This window comes from Pelobates fuscus, chromosome 9 (genome assembly GCF_036172605.1).
Source record: "Pelobates fuscus isolate aPelFus1 chromosome 9, aPelFus1.pri, whole genome shotgun sequence".
Taxonomy (NCBI): Eukaryota; Metazoa; Chordata; class Amphibia; order Anura; family Pelobatidae; genus Pelobates; species Pelobates fuscus.
This window is the reverse complement of record NC_086325.1, coordinates 90150872-90175332: the sequence shown is the minus strand read 5'-3', so window position 1 is coordinate 90175332 and position 24461 is coordinate 90150872.

Genomic DNA, 24461 nt, shown 5'->3' with positions numbered 1-24461 from the left:
ACATTGTAACTTTCTCAGGGGGAACAAAAATGTAAATGATATATATATATATATATATATATATATATATATATACATATATGTGCCTTCAACAACATGAGAATATCCCAAATCTAGATCACTATCTGAGTATATAAATTATGAAAAAATGTATTTAAAAAATTCCCCTATTTATAAAATCAAATAATAATATATTATTAAAATAAAAAGTAAAAGTGAAAGACATAATTCTATCCTCAGTTTATATATATAAAATGATGTGTCTTGGATTTGAGGGGCTCATTAGTTTTGTTATATAATTCCAGCTCAGACAGTCTGAGATGCCAGATTCAGTTGGGCCTTTAATATAATTGGTTTTGTTTCCTGCATTGGTTTCTTGCAGATCGTCCCACTTTGGTGATTGATATTCGTAACTGCTGTGACTTTGTCTATCTATACTTTCACCTATTTGTTCTTTAGATGATATTTAAATGCCATCAAGGCCTTGCATACTGCATGACATTTCAAAATGTTTGATTAAAGATTCCAGTGTTGGAGTGGCCATTATCCTTGAGATAGGTGTTTCTGGTACTGTGCACCCCAACCTTTACCACTGACATCAATTATCACAATTTCCCAGTTTGGGTACTTGTAACGGCACCCCCAGGCATAAAAGGGTTAAACCGCCATTTAGTAGATCTTCCCCTTCCAGAGACACAGGTACAGCTACTGTAGACACCAATCCACCAAACCGGAGAAGCATATGAATGCCGTAAATAGCCGAACCGGAACCATACGAATGCTGTAAACAGCCGAATAGGAAAAACCATACGAAGAGGTTTACTCTCTTAGCAGTCAAACTGGAACAACATACAATAAATTCCCCCAAGAATGAGACAATGCTCCGTTTTGAGGGTCAAGCAGGAACAGACAGAGCTGTCGGTTTATTGTTCTCATATACACATTAGTACCACCCAGAGGGTTTTGGAAAACAATCAATAAACACGTACAATACACTCAGACACTCCCACACAAAATCCTCCCCTCTGCCTGTGATACAATTACCTTACACAATGGGTAATGTAATTATCACAGGCAGAGAAATACAGTTTTTCCACATTATTCATAACTTTAAAAGTATGCATCACATTCACATAAAACTTACATTTACATCAGAATCAGCATACTCCAAATACAAACATACGTCAAAATCATATAAATTGGTCCAGTCGTTCAAAAGATAGATCGTAGTCCTTTGTGACCATAGGAAGCATGGCTTTTCTGCCCAAAACCAGTTCCACAGAGATAATTGGGAAGTAATCCAATTATCTCCAAGGACAGAGGCAAAACTCCATTAAGCACATGGCAGTAAAAAGAAATAGTGAAATACAATAAAATACACAAGGTTACATTTATTACATAAAATACAGACATGCAACATATACCCTTAGATATCTTAGGTCTGAGCGCACATTATTACTGAATGGCTCTCAGACCACACACATACAGTTCAATTGCCATGGAGCCAAAGTCTTTTATTACAGGAATAGGCTCCATGGCATAGCTATCTGGGTTAAATGAGTTCATTCAGTAAATCCGAGAATCTACCGAACGCCAGAGCAGAAATACATGAATAGACCTTTCTGCATAGGAAAATAAAGTATTTAAATGCAGGTCCATAGTCAAAAGGCAGCAGGCAGGCAACCAGGCTCCTCCAATGCACAGTGGCGAGATTGGTCTCGTCACAGTACTCTAGAGAGAAACCTCACTTGATGTTTAACATTTTCATACACCAATAAAGTGATAGTTTTACTTACTTTATGTATTCTGATAGAAGAATAATTTACTCCCAATTCTGATCTTCTTGAATAAATTAATTCAGAAAGTTTTTCTAAATTGGTTCCAGTGAGCCCACCTGATTATTAGACTAATTGTGGCGGACAGTGTTCCCAATAAAGTCATGTATTCGTTTGCTAGAGACTCTGGACTATTGTTGGTGCCTTCACTTTTTCTAGAAGTCTGCTGATTCTATCTTCCGTGAATGAGATCCAGTTTTTGTTTGTGTTGTTGTGAGCCTCAAAGAAATGTATCTCTTGTAATTGTTCAGATTTACTTTTCCTGACATTTACAATCAAAATCTCTCTGTGTTGTTAACTCTCGAGGACAACTGTTTTCTATTAGAATATCATTGAGATAGTGGAAGATATTCACTCCTTTCTCTCTCAAGACCGCTAAAAGACAGATTAAAATCTTTCAGAAAGTTCTGCTGTAGACCAAAAGACATTCATTGAAACTGGTAATGTAATTGACGATCAGGAATCTTAGATATTTTTTTAGAGCAAATTGGAATGTGATATTATGTGTTTTGGAGATCTAATGATATTAGCTACACTAATTTGAGGTGTTGTGGTAGTATGGATTGTAGACTCTCCATCTTGAATGTTCTTCTTTATGGTAGTATTAAGTTCTTTCAGATTCAGAACTATTCTCCATTTCCCAGAGGGTTTCGGGGCAATAAAAACTGGTGAATAGATGCCTTGGAATTCTTCTTGAGGGGAAACTGGCATGATGACTTGTTGTCGTAAGAGTGTTCTGATGCATTACCTCATTAGCTTTTCTTTTGGTTCCAGAACTGATGATCTGACCATGATGATCTGGGTTTTGAGGTTTTTCATCAAATTCAAGAAAATAAAACAATTCTTTAACAGGAATAATCCATTGGTCTTGTATATGCAAGGTCTAGATCTATGTGAACTTTCCAAGGTTGACTCCTACCACTTTTATCTGGACTCTTCCCCCGTTAGAAGGTTTTTACCTCACCCTCTGCTTCTGGTTCCTTTACTTGTTGTCCTTTCCAGTATGGAGTTCTGGTATGTTATATTTCTAGTTTGTAAGATCTAGAGTATGGAAATAAAACATGCTCTCTCTTTCATCTTCACCATCCTCCAGAGTATATTTTCACTCTTCTATCTTGGGGAAAGGAGTGCCACATCCTCCTTTACTGCTTTAGAAATAGCTTCAACTAAAGACATGCAAAAGGGAGATTCCCTTGAAATGGCAGGAAACATAAAATAGTTTAGGATGAATAGTTTGCACAACGTGTATGTCAGGATCGGGACAGGGATCCAACACGCAAAGTACAAACAGGAGGTAGGTACGTATACCGGACCTTAGAATGGCCGGACTAACGTAAGGAGTAAGCAAAGAATGGTCGAGAGCCAAGCCGAGGTCGAGGGAACGAGAGAGCAGATAAGTGAGAGACAAGCCGAGTCAAAGGGTAATAGAGGTAAGCAGGGTAGAACAAACAAGCCGGGTCAAAACCAAAGAGACAAATAGATAACAAGAGCACTGAGTGACTAGACAAGCTAGAACCACGACAGGGCAATGAGCAAATGCATAAAGCCCTACTTTATACCCTGGTTCTAGATAGGTAATCACGCCCCCGACGAGTCCTGATTCGTGGTCGGGACTTGATTGACAGGTCGGAACGGATTGTCGTCATGACGTCGGCTACTGAGCGCCGCGTCATAAAAGGAAGCGGGTCCCTCGCGGCCGGCGTGTAAACGGCCGAGAGAACTGCGAGGAACGAGTGAGTCAACCCCTCTGAGAGGATGAACGTCTAAGTATCTCACCTCCTCTGAGGTAGAGACAACAGGTACCCTGACAGTACCCCCCCTCTCAGAAACACCCACCGGGCGGAAGGAACCGGGGCGAGATGGAAAACGAGAGTGAAAAGCCCTGCGGAGGCGAGGAGCATGCACATCCTCCTGAGGTACCCAAGTCCTCTCCTCAGGACCATATCCCTTCCAGCCAACAAGATATTGTAACCTCCCCCGAGAGATTCGAGAATCGAGGATGGAGTTGATCTCATACTCCTCCTGACCCTCAACCTGAACAGCGCGAGGAGAGGATACAGCGGAGGAAAACTTGTTACATACTAGAGGCTTCAACAAGGAAACATGAAAGGAGTTAGGAATGCGTAAGGCAGATGGAAGGGCCAGAAGATACGCAACTGGGTTAATTCAAGTCAGAACCCTGTAAGGGCCAATGTAACGAGGGGCGAATTTCATAGGAGGAACCTTCAAGCGAATGTTTCTGGTACTCAACCATACCCTATCACCTGGAACAAAAGCCGGAGCCGCCCTTCTACGCTTATCAGCGTGTTTCTTGAACAACGCGGAATTATGCAGGAGAATTTGTCGAGTTTGATCCCACAACTTCCTCAAATTGGCAACATGAACATCAACCGACGGTACCCCTTGGGAAGGAGAAACCGAGGGAAGAATGGAAGGATGAAAGCCATAATTCATGAAAAAGGGGCTAGAACGAGTAGAATCACAAACGAGATTGTTGTGTGCAAACTCCGCCCAAGGAATCAGACCGACCCAATCGTCCTGGTGTTCGGAAACAAAACAACGTAAATATTGTTCAATCTTTTGGTTGGTGCGTTCAGCAGCTCCGTTAGACTGGGGATGATAGGCAGAAGAGAAATTCAATTTGATGCCCAGTTGAGAACAGAAGGATTTCCAAAAACGGGAAACAAATTGGGAACCTCTATCAGAAACAATTTCGGAGGGTATCCCATGTAAACGAAAAATCTCTCTCGCGAATATCTCAGCCAATTCGGGAGAAGATGGCAGTTTAGGTAAGGGCACGAAATGAGCCATCTTAGTAAACCTGTCAACCACCGTGAGGATAACAGTCTGTTTTTTAGAAACAGGCAAATCGACAATGAAGTCCATAGCCAGACAGGACCACGGCCTCTCGGGAATTTCCAAGGGATGCAAAAGCCCACATGGAAGCGTATGAGGTTGTTTAGTCTTCATACAGACCTCACATGCTCCGACGAAATCCCTAATATCCTTACGTAGTGAAGGCCACCAGAAATCTTTGGAAATCAAGGCACACGTCTTGCGAATGCCAGGATGCCCAGCCACCTTACTGTTGTGAAAGCACTGTAACAGTTCCAGTTGGAGTTCAGGAGGAACGAAATACCTTGCCCCAGGACCCTGTCTAGGAGCCAGATGCTGTAACTTCATGATCTCGGCCAGCAACGGAGAATGAATCCTGAGACTCGTGTTGGCGATAATATTGCACTTGGGAACTATAGAAGACAAAACCGCCTCAGATATAGTAGAAGGTTCATGTTGGCGAGACAAAGCATCGGCTTTAGAGTTCTTAGAACCAGGTCTATAAGTGAGCACGTAATTGAAATGAGTGAGGAACAAGGACCAACGAGCTTGCCTGGCGGACAAGCGCTTGGCCTCCCCAATATAGGACAAGTTCTTGTGATCCGTCAAAATAGTAACAGGATGCAAGGTCCCTTCCAATAAATGTCTCCACTCCTTTAAAGCCATGATGACCGCTAGTAGTTCCCTGTCACCAATGTCATATCTGCTTTCAGGCCCAGATAATTTCTTGGAAAAAAAAACACATGGATGTAACGGTTTATCCACACCTAACCTTTGAGACAAGATAGCGCCTACCCCTGTCTCTGAGGCGTCTACCTCGAGTAGAAAAGGCAAAGTCGTATCAGGGTGAACTAAAATTGGTGCAGAAGCAAAAAGTTCCTTGAGTGTCTTGAAAGCAACGAGAGCTTCAGTAGACCAAGTCTTAGTGTCAGCCCCCTGTCTGGTCATTTTGGTAATAGGAGCAATAATAGAAGAGTATCCTTTAATGAAACGCCTGTAATAATTGGAGAATCCAATAAACCTCTGAATGGCTTTGAGACCCCTGGGTAATGGCCAATCTAAAATAGACTGGAGTTTATCCGGATCCATTTTAAACCCGTCCCCAGAAATCACGTAACCAAGAAAGTTTATCTGAGATTGGTCAAAACTACATTTCTCCAATTTGCAGTACAACCCATGTTGTAGAAGTTTGCGCAATACCCTTCTGACTTGTCTGTGGTGGGTCTCAATTTCACTAGAGTGTATTAGTATATCATCCAAATATACAATAACGCAATCCTGTTGAAATTCCCTAAGAACTTCATTGATCAGGTCCTGAAATACTGCCGGTGCATTACAGAGCCCAAAAGGCATTACCGTGTACTCATAGTGCCCATATCGGGTATTGAACGCTGTTTTCCACTCGTCACCCTGCTGAATTCTCACCAAGTTATACGCCCCTCTGAGATCTAACTTGGTGAAAATCTTGGAGCCTTTTAGACGATCAAAGAGCTCAGTAATCAAAGGAATCGGGTAGGCATTTCTAATCGTTATTTTATTCAAGCCTCGATAATCAATGCAAGGCCTTAACGTACCATCCTTCTTATTCACAAAAAAAAACCAGCCCCGGCAGGAGAGGAGGATCTCCTAATGAATCCTTTGTCTAGGTTCTCACGAATATACTCCTCTAAGACTAAGTTCTCCTTAGTGGATAAAGGGTATACCGTACCCCTCGGAGGCATGGTCCCAGGCAGGAGTCTGATCTTGCAGTCAAAGGGCCTGTGTGGAGGTAAAGTGTCAGCATTCTTTTTGTCAAAGACTGCCTTTAAATCCAGGTACAGAGGCGGTATTTGTACGTCTGTAGACTGGGTAGAATTAGCCGGTGCGTTAACTACGCAAACCGGTGAGACTTTCTGTAAGCACCTGCTCTGGCAACCCTGACCCCATGAGGCTATCTCCCCTAGTTCCCAATCAATAATAGGGTTATGTTTCTTTAACCACGGATACCCAAGGACTATAGGAACAGAAGGAGACGAAATAAGCATAAGAGATATACCTTCCTCGTGTAGGATACCAACAGTTAAGTTAACAGGTATGGTCTCACGAAAAATAACAGGTTCAGATAATGGTCTACCATCTATGGCCTCAACGGCCAAGGGTGTATCCCTTAGCTGGGATGGAATAGAGTGTTTAGTAACAAAAACTTGGTCAATAAAGCTCTCAGCAGCTCCGGAATCTACCAACGCCATAGTTTTTAGTACTCCCTTCTCCCAAGCTAAAGAAACAGGTAGCAGAAGCCTGTGATCTTTATAATTATGTATAGAGGACAAAATAGAAACACCCAAGGCCTGTCCTCTAGAGAAACTTAGGTGCGAGCGTTTCCCGGGCGATTAGGACAATTTAGGCGTAGGTGCCCTCTTACTCCACAATACATACACAACCCCTCCCTTCTCCTGTACTGTCTCTCTTCTTCTGAGAGGCGAGTATTGCCTATCTGCATAGGTTCTGGAAAAGCTGAGGTTGTGGATTCAGGACTTTGAAATGAGGGAGCTAGTTTAAAGGAAGGTCTACGGGTTCTATCTCGAGTGTTCTGCCTCTCTCTTAAATGTTCATCAATACGAGAAATAAAAGAAATTAAATCCTCCAAATTTTCAGGAAGCTCTCTTGTAGCAACCTCGTCTAGAATTTCATCTGATAGTCCGTTTAAAAATACGTCTATATAAGCCTGTTCATTCCACTTAACTTCTGCCGCCAAGGACCTGAACTCTAGTGCATAATCCACAAGGGTTCGGTTATCTTGTCTAAGGCACAACAATAATCTAGCTGCATTGACCTTTCTACCTGGAGGGTCAAAAGTTCTTCTAAAAGCAGCGACAAAGGCATTATAATTATAGACTAACGGGTTATCATTCTCCCACAATGGATTGGCCCATCTCAGAGCCTTATCAATGAGTAGTGTGATAATGAATCCAATCTTCACCCTATCTGTAGGGTAGGAGCGGGGTTGTAATTCGAAATGAATACCTATCTGGTTTAAAAAAACACGACACTTATCCGGAGAGCCACCATAACGTACAGGAGGAGTAATACGGGAAGAAGCACCTACTGTGGCTACCTCTAGACCTGAACTTACAGGGGAGATGGATGTAGTACGCATCTCTTCTGGTTGATTATTAGAACGAGATAATAAAGCCTGCAGCGCTAGAGCTATCTGATCCATTCTATGATCCATGGCCTCAAATCTAGAGTCGGAAGAACCAACCTGAGTGTTTGTACCTGCAGGATCCATTGGCCCTGTCATAATGTCAGGATCGGGACAGGGATCCAACACGCAAAGTACAAACAGGAGGTAGGTACGTATACTGGACCTTAGAATGGCCGGACTAACGTAAGGAGTAAGCAAAGAATGGTCGAGAGCCAAGCCGAGGTCGAGGGAACGAGAGAGCAAATAAGCGAGAGACAAGCCGAGTCAAAGGGTAATAGAGGTAAGCAGGGTAGAACAAACAAGCCGGGTCAAAACCAAAGAGACAAATAGATAACAAGAGCACTGAGTGACTAGACAAGCTAGAACCACGACAGGGCAATGAGCAAATGCATAAAGCCCTACTTTATACCCTGGTTCTAGATAGGTAATCACGCCCCCGACGAGTCCTGATTCGTGGTCGGGACTTGATTGACAGGTCGGAACGGATTGTCGTCATGACGTCGGCTACTGAGTGCCGCGTCATAAAAGGAAGCGGGTCCCTCGCGGCCGGCGTGTAAACGGCCGAGAGAACTGCGAGGAACGAGTGAGTCAACCCCTCTGAGAGGATGAACGTCTAAGTATCTCACCTCCTCTGAGGTAGAGACAACAGGTACCCTGACAGTATCCCCCCTCTCAGAAACGCCCACCGGGCGGAAGGAACCGGGGCGAGATGGAAAACGAGAGTAAAAAGCCCTGCGGAGGCGAGGAGCATGCACATACTCCTGAGGTACCCAAGTCCTCTCCTCAGGACCATATCCCTTCCAGCCAACAAGATATTGTAACCTCCCCCGAGAGATTCGAGAATCGAGGATGGAGTTGATCTCATACTCCTCCTGACCCTCAACCTGAACAGCGCGAGGAGAGGATACAGCGGAGGAAAACTTGTTACATACTAGAGGCTTCAACAAGGAAACATGAAAGGAGTTAGGAATGCGTAAGGCAGATGGAAGGGCCAGACGATACGCAACTGGGTTAATTCGAGTCAGAACCCTGTAAGGGCCAATGTAACGAGGGGCGAATTTCATAGAAGGAACCTTCAAGCGAATGTTTCTGGTACTCAACCAGGATGAACGTCTAAGTATCTCACCTCCTCTGAGGTAGAGACAACAGGTACCCTGACAGTGTATTATCCATAAGGTTCTTCTTGCTGCTAAGGATTGTCTTATGGCTTTATTTATATCTACTGAAGCCTTTGTTGGGAATTATGATGCCAATCTTCAATCTTTAGAAATCTCCAGAAGGTTCTCTCTGTTTGTTCTGTTTGCAATGTCTTCACTCTGGATAAAGATGTAAGGGCTACCACTGTTTGCATAGCTGCACCTAAAGAGGAGTAAGTCTTGATGAGATTCTGAATGGGGTCTCTTAATTGGCCATACTGCCTATTGGTAAGACTGTTTCTTAGCCACTTTAATGATGACAGCTTCCACTTTCAGAGCAGTATTCCAGTTCTCTGTCTGTAGAAAGAAATAGGTATAATCTATCAAACTTCCCTTGTGTATATATTCATTTCTATAGTTTGTTCTGTTCTGTTTCCACAATATCTTTGATAGCATATACCATATCTTTATACTGGATAGCATGATGTACTGGAAAAGGGGCCCTTTTCTTATGCAGATCTTCAAAGTAAACATCAGACTCCCTGCATTCACCTTTATCCTGTGACGTACGCAATGTGTCTCTTATGAGATTAATCAAATTATCTACTGATTTTCCATCAAGCTAATATGGATATTCTATAGAGTCATCTTCCTCCAAAGATAAAAAAATCTCTATGAATATTTGTGTCAGAATAGGAGATTGAGGAATCCCCCTTGCTCGTTTAGTCTGCTTTCAGGTATGACTTACCAGTCAAAATAAAAAAAATAAAAAAACAACAAATATAAAAACATATACTTATCAGTAAACTGAAACAGCTTCCCACCGAACATCTCCCAAATAGTGTTCCGTCTAAACAAGCCAAAAAATACAATACATGTGGGATTCAGCTGGTATACCTAAAAACAATGAATAAAAAAGAACATAGAATAATATAGTTTGTGGAAATATAATATTCCCTGCTAAAAGTTGCACTCAGGGGCGGACTGACAGGTCGGGCAGATCGGTCACTGACCGAGGGCCCGAGTCTGTCAGGGGCCCGGCAGCACAGCCATGCTTCTGCTGTGGAGATCAAAGATCTCCACAGCAGAAGAAAGTTAAAGAAAGTGCTGTAAGAAGGTTGCAGGGGCCCATAATGAGTCAAAGGGCCCCTGCAACCCATCAATCTGCAAATACCTCCCCCCCCATCATTCAGTGAGAGACCTGGCAGCATACCTCTCACTGCCAGGTCTCCTCTCTCCCTGCAGCACTCAGAGCTCCGTGTGAGGATGGGAGGGGGGCAGGAAGTGACATCACCCCCTGCTTCCCTCTCACACGGAGCACTCACAGCATGGATGGAGGGTGAGAAGAGGAGCCTGGCCTGACAAGTGCTGCTTCAGGAGATGGAGGGAGAAAACCATCACATTGTACAGGTAAGCAGGCCCATACACACGCTGCCCCCCCAACCCCTCCTCAATACATACACTGCCCCCCCATACACACACTGCCCCCCCAAACACACACTGCCCCCCCAAACACACACTGCCCCCCAAACACACACTGCCCACCCATATACACACACTGCCCACCCATGTACACACACTGCCCACCTATATATATATATATATATATATATATATACACATACATATACATACATACACATACACTGCCCACCCATATATACACATACACTGCCCACCCATATATACACATACACTGCCCACCCATATATACACATACACTGCCCACCCATATATACACACACACTGCCCAACCATATATACACACAATGCATACACTGCCCAACCATATATACACACACTGCATACACTGCCTAACCATATATATATATATATATATATATATATATATATATATATATATATATACACACTCACACACACTGCATACACTGCCCACCCATATATATATATATACTCACTAACACACATATATATATATATAACCATATACTGCCTAACCATATATATATATATATACACACACACACTGCATACACTGCCCACCCATATATATATATATATATATATATATATATATATATATATACACACTCACACACACTGCATACACTGCCCACCCATATATAAATATACACACTAACACACACACACACTGCCCACCCATGTACACACACAGCATACACTGTTCAACCCATAAATATACACACGCAGACACTGCCCACCCATAGATACACACACACTGCCCACCCATATATACACACACTGCATACACTGCCCACCCATATTTACACACACACTGCCCCCCCATACACACACACACCATACACATACATACATTGCCCCCATACACTCATTGCCCCACACACACATACACACTGCCCCCCATACACACATTGCCCCACACACACACATACACTGCCAACACACACACACATTGCCCCACACACCCTACACATTCACTCACTACACCCCCCCCCCACACACACACACACTGAACCTTTCACACACACCACTGCTCCTATGCCCTACTACAGCCTCATGTCCCAGCAGACCCCAGGTAAGTTGTCAAACTGTTCTCAAACGGTTTGACTACTTACTTTAAAATTCTTTTTAACATTTACTTAGTCCTTAAAGGACCACTATAGGCACCCAGACCACTTCAGCTCAATGAAGTGGTCTGGGTGCCAGGTCCCTCTAGTTTTAACCCTGCAGCTGAAAACATAGCAGTTTCAGAGAAACTGCTATGTTTCACTAAGGGTTAATCCAGCTTCTAGTGGCGGTCTCACTGACAGCCGCTAGAGGCGCTTCCGCGATTCTCACAGCGAGAAGACAAGCTGGACACACATAGGAAAGCATTTAGTAATGCTTTCCTATGGGCGGTTTGAATGCGTGCGCGGCTCTTGCCGCGAATGCGCATTCGAATCTGACGTCGGCAGAGGAAGGAGAATTCCCCAGAGCCGAGGGAGCCCGGCGCAGGAGAAAGGTAAGTGGCTGAAGGGGTTTTAACCCCTTCAGCCCAGCGGCAGGGGGGCCCTGAAGGTGGGGGGGGGGGACATAATGACCCTATAGTGCCAGAAAAACGAGTTTGTTTTCCTGGCACTATAGTGCTCCTTTAATATTTTGTCTTCGAAGGGCCCTGGATCTAATTTTGTCCGGGGGCCCAGAAGGCTGTCAGTCCATTCCTGGTTGCACTCACGAGAATTAGAAGTAATAGGTGCTCTAGTGGTGCCTCCCCTCATGTCTTGGGGGGCTGGTATCTCCCTCTTAGGATCAAGTATCACCCAGTATCACCCAGTATCATAAACCATGCAGGACTCCGACAGGTAGATAAGTTGAAAAGAGGTTTGTTGATAATATATAAAAAGCAATAAAAAGTAAATCTCGTCTTATGTGTTTCCTCCCACGTATGGGACTTCCTCAGAGACCAATATTCTATAATACAGTTATGACAATAATGCTCCCAAAAAAGCAATCTAATTTCACCCTCCCATCAATCCCATTAAATAGGGCTAATCCCTTCAGTTCATTAGTGGTTCCAGTGGATGTCTTCTCTTTCATCTTCTGTCTTCTCTATTGGTGGTTCTCAGATCCTTTTCACCTGTTTCTTGATCGAGGATAGTTGATGTTATAATCACAGCGTATTGGCCTTCTGAGATCGGCAAAACCGGAAGTAACGTATCAAACATACTTCCGTGTGTTCCAACTTGCATTCCAGCTGTGCGTTCCACTGTGGATTCAGGAAGTGGATTGTTCTCCCCCTGGTGTTCTCCAAGGGGATCAGTTATGGCAGTCAAAAACTAAACTCTGATCGATTAGACAGTTATATCTGAAAAGAAAGGCATAATTTGAACACTTGTTTGATTTAAACGAAACGCATAAGATATATAGTCTCTAGAAGGCTATATAGCTAGTATTGCAATATGTAAGCTATACATCTTTGTTTTGCATCCTTCATATTTTTGTTAAACAAACCATATATACAGGTTTTAATACTAGATATTCTCATTATGCTAGCTGATCTTTACAATGAGTTCATATAGTGAAAATATAAATAAAATAAAATATTGCCACAAATATCCATTTCTTTTATGACCATCCCTATGATAGTCAACTTCGGGGGTCTTACATCAAGACTTTATATCTACCAATATATATATATATATATATATATATATATATATATATTTTTTTTTTTTTTTTTTTAAACAATAATTTGTGTTGAGAGGAAAACATGATTCCTTTTAAGATTAAATTACAGGAAATACATCAGTGTCAGAAAAATTGAGCAATAAACTGGTCATGCAACCCAATAATGAATTGAATATTTACAGAAAACAAATTATAAAATATTTACAAAAAACAAATTAAATCTATGTCAACATTCAGTCCCCGTGATTCCAAAGTACGCAACTTATGAATTCAGAAGATTTCTCTTTTGGGACAATTTTCTGACCCTATCCCCTCCTCTCCCATAAGGTGAAACCCTCTCTATACCAATACAATTAAAGTCATTGAAGGAAAAAAGGGGGCATGAATTGCAATGTACGGGAGCTGAATGCGACAAAGGTTTTTTTTTAATATTATTAATATGTTCCAGAATTCGAGTTTTTAAAGGTCTCTTTGTACAGCCAATGTATTGTTTGCCGCACGGACACTGCAGCAAATAAACCACAAAGTCCGTGCGGCATCCAACCTCTATTTTTATACAGAAAGATTCCCCAGTTGCTGAGCTGCTAAAAGTATTAGTTCTTACAAAATTAACTGTTGAGCAAGCCTTACAGCTATTACACACTTTGAATCCTTTTGGATACTCGGTCTCCCTTCTAGTGTTAGATTTTAATGCATAACTGGGAGCCAGGAGGTTTTTTAAATTATGATTATTTCTATATGTTAAAGTAAGATGTTGTGGTAAAGAGCTTACCAATACCGGATCTTCAAGTAAGGCTGACCAATATTTTTGTAGACCTTTTTTGATATGTTGATGGTTAACATTGTATTGGGTAGTGAATATATATTTTAAAGAGTCTCCTGGATCCTTTAGCAGTTTATCTATTAGCAATTTGTTCCTTCCTGCCTTTTTGTTACTCAGATTTCTTTTCTAAACTATTCTTGTTATATCCCTTATTTATTAATTTATTCTTAATATACGCTGATTGAAGTTCAAAATTTTGGAAAAGGAACAGTTACATCTTAAATTACATCTTAAATTTAAGTTACACCCGCATAAATTGGCTCTTAGCTTTACCTTTAAGCCACATTCTATGGTGGCAGCTCTTATTGTGGACATATCCATTGCAATCTGTGGGTTTAAAGAAGCATTTCTTTATCTATACAGAACAGTGTCACGTCTAAAAAATTAATGATGGTTTTATCCCAAAATGGTGTGAATTTGAGATGATATTGGTTATCATTAAGATATCCCACAAATTCCTGAAAACAAAAAGAAGACTGTGGCAAACCTAGCCACTTGGGACTGCCTAAGATAGAATGGTTGTGCCTATTTTCTGTTGTGTACTGCGCGCCGGTATAGTGTGGCGTCTCCGGCTATGTTTAATTTATGCTGTACTGTGTATATCTGTTCGAATCCTCCCCATTCGTTAGCATTGCTATTAAAACTGACTAAGTTGTATATTTTGAAGTAGAAAGGTAACGGTTTATGTCCTCGTGGTTTTCATTACTGTATGTTACAGCAGGGGCTGATGGGAGGAGGACCCGGAAACGGTAGTCTCCCTCCAGTCCCCTCAACCAAAACCCCTGCTGCCCATCTTTGGAAACCCCTGTTAAGTGACCTGCTATAAATATCAGTTTTTTTAATAAAGTGACAGTTGAGTGACCTGCTTTAAATATCAGTCTTTTTGAATAAAGTGTCAGTTGACTCTCAGACTGTGTTTCGTCTGGTTCTTGGGAGGATTTGGGAATATTGCCTGCTTCCAGCTTTGTACTTGGATTATTGTGTTCTACCAGCGGAGATCCTGGGATTATAATATTGCAGCTCCGCAACAATTGGTGGCAAGCGGCGGGATCCAACCGTACAGCAGGAAAAACGCTGTTTATACAATTGGAATTGACATACTGGAAAGCAGAAGGCAATTGATACAGATGCAGAAGTGAATGGGGACGGACTACACCATATTGAAACGGCAAACGTTAAAGGAGCTGTTGGAAGCCAGGGGTAAGATAGCCAGCAATAAGCCTAAAGCAAGACTTATTGCCGAGCTAATGGAAGGAGACCGAGCTCGTAGTGCTACACCCCCAGCAAACTTGGAGGAGACCCCATTTGAACGAGAAATGAGGACAAGATTGGCATTTTGGCCCGCTCCAGTATCTCCAGAAATTATGACCATAATTTCGGCGGATGCACAGGAGTACGTGATGGCGCAAAGGAATCAAGCCTTCTCACCTCAAGCAGAAACCGCTGCTGTTTCAACTGTGTGCCAGGGAAGGCCAAAAATACCACATCATGCATTTAAAACTTTTTGCGAGGATAAAGACGAAATAGATGGATTCTTGCAAGATTTCGAAAGATTGTGTGACTTGCATGATGTAGAGCAAGCTATGTGGGTACCCTTGTTGGCAGGCAAACTGTCTGGGCGTGCAGCAGACGCCTTCCGGGCTGTACCCAGAGAGGACAGCAAGAATTATGACAAGGTAAAGCAGGCGCTATTAGAAAGGTATGCCATTACCCCAGAGGCATACCGGCGCAAGTTCCAAGAATTGAGAAAAGGGGACAAAGACTCACATGCGGAGTGGGCACACAAGCTTGACCAAGCCTCACAAGGCTGGATACAAGCCAGCAGAGCTACCACCATGGAGGAGTTACGCCAGATGTTGCTACTGGAGCAGTTTTGTAATGGCCTGGCACCAGAGGCTCAAGAATGGGTGAATGACCGAAATCCTCACACCCTAACCGAAGCGGCACGATTGGCCGACCAACATTATGATGCTAGGAGGCATCATAAAAATAATAACCGAGGGTATGCATAACCCAACCCGCAACCGTTTCCAGTTATTGCTCCTGCCCCAGCGACAGCACCATCCAGACCAGCACTTGTGGGACAACCTCCCCACTCCCGTTATAATGGCAGGGCCAACATCCAGTGCCATGCCTGTAAGCAATGGGGGCACATGGCCAGGGAGTGCACCCAAAACCGGAGCCGCCAGAGCTGGAATCAGCTCCGGCAGAATATGGCCCCGCGGGCAGCTGCCCATTATTATCATACAGAGCCAACTTTGCCAGGAGTGCCGCTTGAGTCGGCTGTTGAACCCCTGGGCGTTTTGCACGATGTAATGTCCATCCATGCTACTGACAACCGACAACCACATCGCCAGACCGTGACTCTGGAAGGGAAAGAGGTACAGGGGCTACGTGATTCCGGCGCTACCTTAACTTTGGTTGCCCCGCATTTGGTGTCAGGATCAGCACATACCGTGGGATCGGTAGCAGTCCGGGTAGCAGGGGGTGCCATGTACCGGCTACCAACTGCCAAGGTACATCTGAATTGGGGTGCGGGGGAAGGTATGGTGGAGGTGGGGCTGATGCACAAGTTACCAGCTGATGTTGTTTTGGGGAATGACCTGGGGCAAATGACTTCCGCTTTTGTGCCCCAAAGTCCTCGCCATGAGGCATATCCAGTGACCACCCGTCAGCAGGCTCGCACCACAGCTTCATCTTCCACACACTCTGAGGCTCAGGTAAGAGACAATGTACCCCGTGTAACCCGTGTTTCCTGGGATACCCCGACTGACTTTGAGGCAGAGGTTAAAAACGATCCCACGTTGCAAATATATAAGGATAAGGCGACAGCTGGTCAGACAGGTTTAGAGGGAGAACAGTATGTATGGGAGAAAAATCTGTTGTATCGTGTTGCTGAGCGGGTGGTAGGGGGGTCTGTACATGTGACTAATAAGCAGCTTATAGTGCCCCAGAAATACCGGCAGGAACTGCTTAGAATTGCCCACGATATTCCGCTGTCTGGGGATTTAGGGATGACAAGAATGAGGTACAGATTGACACATGCATTTTTCTGGCCAGGTATATCTAGAGATGTGAGACAGTATTGTCAGACATGTGACATTTGTCAGAGAGTGGGAAAAAGGGGTGACCGCCACAAAGCGAAATTGTGCCCCCTTCCCATTATTGAAGAACCCTTTAGCAGAGTAGCATCGGATATAGTAGGACCACTGTCCAAGCCTAGCCCTTCCGGCAAGCAGTATATTCTGACCATTGTAGATTATGCCACCCGGTACCCGGAGGCTATAGCCCTTTCCAATATACAAGCAGAAACGGTAGCCGAAGCTATGATGAAGATATTTTCCAGGATGGGATTTCCCCAAGAGATCATTTCGGATAGGGGGACCCAATTTACAGCCGAAGTGACCCACCAGCTATGGAAGTTATGTGGCATTAAGCCAATTGTAAATTCTGCCTATCACCCGCAGTCCAATGGGTTATGTGAGCGCTTTAATGGTACCTTGAAGCAGATGCTCAGGACATTTGGGGAGTCCCATAAGGACTGGGAGAGGTTTTTACCCCATCTGCTTTTTGCGTACCGAGAAGTGCCACAGGAATCTACCGGCTTCTCTCCGTTCGAGTTATTGTTTGGGAGAAGGGTGAGAGGACCCCTACACTTAATTAGAGAGCATTGGGAGGGGGGGAGCAGTTCAGATGGAGTCCCCATTGTGCCATACGTGCTGGAGTTCCGGGACCGCTTGGAGGCTCTGACCCAAACCGTACGGGAGAACCTCTGGGCGGCTCAGCGGCAACAGCGCCGGTGGTACGATAGGGGAGCCAGAGACCGTAGCTTTCAGGTGGGACAGAAAGTTCTAATTTTGAAACCTGTCCGCACAGACAAGCTACAGGCCACCTGGCAGGGCCCATACCAAGTGGTAGAACAGAGATGTGACACCACTTATGTGATCGGCCCGTGCTCTGGGGTAGGGAAACGACGCATGCTCCATGTGAACATGCTCAAACCCTATCACCAGAGAATAGAGGAGGTAGCAGCCATCTGTGCCCCAGCCACTGAGGATTATGAGAATCTGCCCTTACCAGACATGTTAGAAAAGGAAGATTCTGCAGAAAACGCTACAGGTGTGCAGCTGGGGGAGCGGCTAAGTCCCCAGGAGCGTGCCCAGGTACAGGAGTTGATTGCGGCAAAAGGTGCTACCTTCTCCAATTTACCAGGGTACACTCTGTTAGCTACCCACCGAGTAGAGACCCCAGGACAGCTCCCTATGAGACAGACTCCGTATCGTATCCCTGAAGCAGTAAGGGAGCACATGAGGAAAGAAATTGAGGAAATGTTGCAGTTAGGGGTTATCGAACATTCAGATAGCCCCTGGGCATCACCGGTAGTGCTAGTACCCAAGAAGGATGGCACCACGCGGTTTTGTGTAGACTACCGGAGGCTCAATGACAAAACAGTGTCTGACGCCTACCCGATGCCCCGTATAGACGAGCTGCTAGATAGGATGGCAAGAGGCCAGTATCTCACTACCATTGATCTGTGTAAGGGATACTGGCAGATTCCACTAGCCAAGGAGGCCATCCCCAAGTCGGCGTTTGTCACCCCGTTTGGCCTGTATCAATTTCGGGTCATGCCTTTCGGGATGAAAAACGCTCCGGCTACCTTTCAGAGGATGGTAGATCGGCTACTGGACGGGTTCCAAGAGTACGCCTGTGCGTACTTAGATGATATAGCCATTTATAGCCAGACCTGGTCAGATCATTTGAAACATATTAGTGTGGTCATTGACCGTATTGGAGAGGCAGGGCTGACCCTAAAACCTAGCAAGTGTCACATAGGGATGGCAGAGGTGCAGTACCTGGGACACACGTTAGGATGCGGACAGCAGAGGCCCGAACCAGCCAAGATAGAGGCAGTAGCTAAGTGGCCTACCCCCAGGACAAAGACACAAGTATTGGCGTTCCTTGGTACTGCTGGTTTCTACAGAAAATTTGTGCCCAATTACAGCGCCCTGGCCAAACCCCTGACGGACTTGACCAAGAAAAACTTGCCACGACAGGTCAACTGGGCCCCAGAGTGTGAACAGGCATTCCATGAACTAAAAACTGCTTTAACTAAGGCTCCTGTGTTAACTGCCCCGATCCAACTAAACGATTTCTTGTTCACACAGACGCTTCCATGTTTGGATTGGGGGCAGTACTGAGCCAAGTGGGAGCTGATGGCGGAGAACATCCCGTAGCTTACTTAAGCAGAAAATTACTACCAAGGGAAGTAAGCTACGCCGCCATCGAGAAGGAATGCCTGGTCGTGGTGTGGGCCCTCAAAAAGTTACAACCTTATTTGTATGGACAACCATTCTCCTTGCTCACAGATCACAACCCGTTGGTGTGGCTACACAGGGTGTCAGGAGACAATGCCCGGCTGTTGCGCTGGAGTTTGGCGCTGCAGCCGTTTGATTTCACGATCCATTATCGCCCTGGAAAACAGAATGGTAACGCCGATGGGTTGTCCAGACAGACAGAACTTGAGAAATGATCTGTGAGCACTCCCCCGGACATCCCCAAGCCGATCCGTTGGGATCAGACTGTGTATGCCGGCTTGGTTCTGGGGGAGCATTGTGGCAAACCTAGCCACTTGGGACTGCCTAAGATAGAATGGTTGTGCCTATTTTCTGTTGTGTACTGCGCGCCGGTATAGTGTGGCGTCTCCGGCTATGTTTAATTTATGCTGTACTGTGTATATCTGTTCGAATCCTCCCCATTCGTTAGCATTGCTATTAAAACTGACTAAGTTGTATATTTTGAAGTAGAAAGGTAACGGTTTATGTCCTCGTGGTTTTCATTACTGTATGTTACAGCAGGGGCTGATGGGAGGAGGACCTGGAAACGGTAGTCTCCCTCCAGTCCCCTCAACCAAAACCCCTGCTGCCCATCTTTGGAAACCCCTGTTAAGTGACCTGCTATAAATATCAGTTTTTTAATAAAGTGACAGTTGAGTGACCTGCTTTAAATATCAGTCTTTTTGAATAAAGTGTCAGTTGACTCTCAGACTGTGTTTCGTCTGGTTCTTGGGAGGATTTGGGAATATTGCCTGCTTCCAGCTTTGTACTTGGATTATTGTGTTCTACCAGCGGAGATCCTGGGATTATAATATTGCAGCTCCGCAACAAAGACCCTTTCCAAATAATAATAATGTCTTCAATATATCTCCGCCAGAGCACCAGGTTCTCCCTCCAGCCATGACCAGACCACACAAAAAGATCCTCCCATCTTCTCATATATGTGTTGGCATAGCTGGGGGCGAACCTGGTGCCATGGCAGTCCCTGTGATTTGTAAATAATATTTATCATTAACCGCTTAAGGACTGGACTGTTTTTGCGATGTTTTACATTTGTGACCAGGCCTCTTTTTACACTTTTGTGGTGTTTGTGTTTAGCTGTAATTTTCCGCTCTCTCATTTACTGTTCCTATACAAATTATATATTGGTTTTTTTCAGGACAAAAAAGGCTTTCTTTACATACCATTATTTATATAATCTCATGTAATTTAATTTAAAAAAACAAACAAATATGAGGAAAAATTAAAAAAAATACATGTTTTTTTTACTTTTACTTGAAAAATCTTTTACTCATCTACAAAAGCGAATAAAAAAACTGCTAAATAGATTCAAAATTTTGTCCTGAGTTTTAAAATACCCAGTGTTTACATGCTTTTTTGCTTTTTTTTTGCAAGTTATAGGGTTATAGGTACAAGTAGGATATTGCGGTTTCAAAACATAATTTTTTTCAAATTTATCAATAGTGACATTGTAACACTATTATCTGTCAAAAGTCTCTTAATAACACCCCACATGTACATATTTTTTTTAAATTAGACAACCCAGGGTATTCAATATAGGGTATGTCCAGTCTTTTTTAGTAGCCACCTAGTTGCAAACACTGGCCAAAGTTAGCGTTCATATTTGTTTTCTGTGTGAAAAAAGTAAAAAACTAAATTGAACGCTAATTTTGGCCAGTGTTTGTGACTAAGTGGCTACTAAAAAAGACTGTACATACCCCATTTGCAATACTTTGAGTTGTCTTCTTTTGCAAATGGTATGTCATCATGGGGGTAATTCTCATTCCTGGGCTACCATACGCTCTCAAAGGCAACGTAACCAACCTGGCCATTTTCAATGTAAAAATATTTGACCCATATATTTGACCCTGTAACTTTCAAAAACGCTATAAAAATCTGTACATGGGGGTACTGTTATACTCAGGAGACTTTCCAGAACACAAATGTTAGTGTTTCAAAACAGGAAAACATATCACAACAATTATATCATCAGTAAAAGTGCTGTTTGTGTGTGAAAAATGCGAAAAAAAAAAGTAACTTTCACTGACAATATCATCGCTGTTATAGGTTTTACTGCTTTGAATCACTAATATTTGTATTCAGTGAAGCCTCCCGAGTAAAACGGTACCCCCCATGTACAGGTTTTAGGGTGTCATAGAAAGTTACAGGGTAAAATACAGTGCTCGCAAATTAAATTCTCTGGATTTTCGGCCTGGGTTGGCAGGCAGGTCCCTCAAATTGCAATTAATAAAATTACTTAATTATATAAAAATATTACATAAATATGCACGTAGAATTTAAATATATATGCATATTTATATATTTGAAGTCTACGTGTATATTTATATAATTATTTATGTAATTTTGTATATGGACATATGTATATTTCGTATTATTTTTATTTATTTATTCATACATAGATAGATATACAATTTTAATTCTAAGTGTATTTTGAAATATATATATATATATATATATTTTAATATCAAAATACAGTTAGAATAAAATGTCATATAGATATGTAATTTATTTAAAAAAATGTATTATTATTTTTATTTTTTTTAATTTAATTGAATTTACTTATTATTTGTATTTTATAATAATATATATACAATATATATAGTTATTATATATATACGTGTGTAATTTAATTATAAGTGTATTTTTATATTAATATATGTACATATTGATATAAAAATACACTTAGTATGACATTATATATATATATATGAAAATAGACATATATTATATAAGTATAATATATGTCTATATATCATATATATACACACATATATAATATTTTTTTTATTATTAACATTAACTTTATTTTTTTCTTTGATTTTACAGTTGCAGGGAGACTGCCTGTCCCCAGGGGCCCTAATCCGCCATGGGGAGACTGTCTGGGCTGCAGGCAGTCTCCCCACACCGGGAGCACTGCCGATCGCCGCCGGGTAACGACGGCGATCGGGTAAGTACATTGCACCGTTAGGACGGTTCAGGACCGTCATCGGTCAGCAATGCAAAAATGCCGATGACGGTCCTGAACCGACCTCGGTCGCTAAAGGGTTAAAGAAAAACAAATTTTGTTTTAAAATAAATTGAACTGAAATGACAATAAAATTGCTCACCTCTGGAGATATCTTCTTTAGCCAAAACACAATCTATAGCCTCAAGTCCCAAACTGTGCTCAATAATATTATACAATGAAGTAACATCGAGTGCCGCCCAACTATATTCTGGACTCCACTCGATGCTTTCCATTTCTTGCAAAAATAATTTAGTTTCTTTAACATAAGATGGTGCTGTTTGTGCATATGTTTGTAAAAATGAATCAACAAATTCTGATAAGTTGGCTGTGATGGAATTAATCCCACTGATTATTGGACGTCCTGGCGGTTGTAATAAATTTTTATGGGTTTTGGGTAAAAATAAAAAAAATAGAAATTGTAGGGTTATGTTGTAATAGGTATTCAAAATTAGGTTGGGAAATTATGTTTTCTATTTTAGCTTGTTTCAATAGTTTTTCTAATATTTTCGTGGGTTCTCCTTTAAAAGTATTTTATATGTGTTGGTATCCCCTAAGATGTTTTGTGCTTCCTGAAGCTAGTATTCAGTAGACATAACCACTATGCCCACCCCTCCCTCCCCTTGTCGGCCTCTTTAATAATAATACTTGTCTCTTTATAAGGTTGTTTAGGCATAATTACTCTTTTTTGGTTACATTTTTTGTCAAATATTGTTTGCGGTTATTGAACAAAGCTCTAAATTCCTTATCAACCATTTGTTCAAAAACTGCTAAATAGGGACTGCTTTGTATTGGGAAGAAATGGGATTTTGGCTTAATTCATTTTGTGTATCTATTAATGAGGGAGGATGCATAATGAAATATCTTCTGATAGTCATAGATCTGATATATATTTTTCAGGTCAATATACAAATCAAAGTCATTTCCCTGTTGGTTAGGGGCAAACTTCATGCCTTTTTCTAGTACTGAAATTTCATCATCTGACAATGAGATACCTGATAAATTGAATACACATTTTTTCATCTCATTTATAGCTAGGTTGTTGTGTAATGACATATATCTGTCTAATCTTCTAGTCTGATTCTCTTCTGTGGGGTATCTACTTGGAGCATGGAGTATCGATTGGGATGTTCCCAGGTTTCCCCCCGGGGTTTGACATAATTGGTGATGGTTTTTTCTTTGGGTGCTCTGGCCCTCCCTTGAAAATTTTCTTCCCTATCATGGTAGTGGACATTCATCCTGTTCTCATCACAGTCGTCCCTAACTATCTCGGCTTACCATGACTTACCAGTCGTCTATTTTATTCCTGAAGCCACAGCCTTAGCAATAAGGTCCATCAAGTTCGCAATAGGTATCTCTGGTGAAGTGGATGAGCCTTCATTGGAGATTATTGAAGCAATTTTTACACACGTTTTTCCCTCCATCACTATAGACAGGCATGTACAGCATCACCTTCTTTTGCCTCTATCATGATTTGATTCTTTCCTCTCAGGCTGTCTCAGGCTGCATTATATATAATAGATATAGCCATAGGCACTTTTTAATAAATTTTTAGCTGGAATTCAAAACTCACCTTTTACTTCTAACGCTGTCATTTGAGGTAGAGGAAGAGTGTGTGTGCGTGTGTGTGTATGTCCCAGTGTTTATGTGCCAGGGTGTATACCTGTGTGTCTAGGTGTGTGTATGTTTTACTGTGTGTATCTGAGTGCGTGTATGTATCAGTGTGTGTATCTGTGTCAAGTTGTGTGTATCTTTGTATATTTGTGTCTGTGTGTCTGTATGTGTCAGTGTGTTTATATGTCTGTATCTGTATCTATGTTTATGTTGATCTGTTTTAGTATGTATGTATGCACATTCATCCCAGCAATAAAACACCAACACAACATGCAAATGCATCCCTGCAAACACAAACATTATATAAAAAAAAAAACAAATTCAAGCTCCAAAATTATATGCGAACGCTCAAACACCAAAACTACACACAGATGTACATCCACATTTGAAAACCAGCACTGCATAAAACGCTAAAATCATATTCAAACACCAGCTCTACAAACAAAAGAGCACCTGCTCATAAATACTACAATCTGTTTATTATCTGTTAATTTATTAGAAATTATTGTATATAACATTTGTTAAAAAAAAAACATTGCACGCAGCTAGTTAAAACGTTTTTG